This window comes from Mastomys coucha, unplaced genomic scaffold, assembly GCF_008632895.1.
Source record: "Mastomys coucha isolate ucsf_1 unplaced genomic scaffold, UCSF_Mcou_1 pScaffold13, whole genome shotgun sequence".
NCBI classification, from domain to species: Eukaryota; Metazoa; Chordata; class Mammalia; order Rodentia; family Muridae; genus Mastomys; species Mastomys coucha.
The window spans coordinates 14,155,483-14,156,771 of NW_022196895.1; the positions used below are offsets into that span (position 1 = coordinate 14,155,483).

The 1,289-nt window shown below is 55.6% G+C and overlaps 1 pseudogene; it reads right to left on the minus strand.

Moving 5' to 3' along the window:
* Positions 1-55: 55 nt before the first annotated feature.
* Positions 56-881, minus strand: LOC116087799 (annotated as a pseudogene).
* Positions 882-1,289: the final 408 nt, after the last annotated feature.

Consider the following 1,289-nt stretch of genomic DNA (forward strand, 5'->3'; position numbering starts at 1 on the left):
GAAGAGAAGGGGGAGAAGGAGGAGAAGGGGGAGGAGGAGGAGAAACCGACACTAGTCAGGGCGCGGGGTGGGGTGGGGGTTGGGGGTTGGTGGCTGTGTTCTGTCCAGTGAGGCTCTTGCGGCAGCCCGGGCAGGGCGGGCATCTAGCCAAGGCAAGATGCAGCTGTCATGGAACAGGTGGTTGCAGGGCAATTGCCATACACTCTAGAGAAGCCAGCACTCCAGCCTTGAGTCCACGTGCTCCTCTGTGACTAGGATCATGGGGAGAGCCTGAATCTTCTCCTTGTCTGCAGGTAGGGGGCCGGTGTTCTCAAACTGATTGAGGAGCTGCATGATGATGGCGTCCAGGCTGTTGGTCCCCCCAGGCGTAGTCCATTGGGTTCGAGTGCAGGACGCCCCAGGGACCAAGGCCCAGGCTGAGTACAGCGGCCGGAGAGATGATGGCATTCACGAGCTGCTCGATGATCCCTTCCAGCGTGGGGACACCTTCAGGTTGGCCAGAGGCCCACAGGGCAGTAAGGCGGCACGGGGCTGCCGGGCCCCATACAGATGCCTAGACGGGTGCTCTCTCTCCCGTCAGCTCTCAGGGTCCCTGCCATCATTGGCCTGGGCCCCAGGAGGGAACGTGGGAATCTCAAAGCTATCCTTGAAAATGCCAAAAGCAAACTGACTGTATCCCTGTGGCAGCGTGAACAGGTGCTGGTCCACATTCTCAAATGGCTGCCAGTTCTGTTCGGTGGGTTCAGTGGAGAAGGCTGAGCCGTTTTCTGTGTTCCTGGTCTCTTCTGGAAGCTCCTAGATGAAGCCAGACTCTCGCACCTTGGGCAGAAGTAATCCCGCAGGCTCGGCATGATCTCCACTGAGCAGCAGTGGTACGCCATCCCCGCCCTCCCGCCCCGCCCTATTTTCTATTTCTTTACCCATCTCTCTCATATATTACATCCCAACAACAGTTCTCTCTCCCTCAATGCCTCCCAGTCCCTCCATCAGCTCCCTAATCCCATTGATTCCCCTAGTTCCATGACCCTTTACTAAAGAGCAAACTTCCCAGGGACATCAACTGAATACGGAATGAAATGTTACAGTAAGAGTAGACACAAATCTTGTATGTAGGCTGGACAGGGCAACCCTGTAGGAGACTAAGAGTCCCAAGAGCAGGCAAGAGAGTCCAAAACACCCACCACTACTTCTGACAGGAATCCCATGAGAGAGCACCAAGCTATACAACCATAGCATATACACAGAAAACTTAGGGCAGATGCAGGCTCCATGATAGTTGTTCCAGTCTC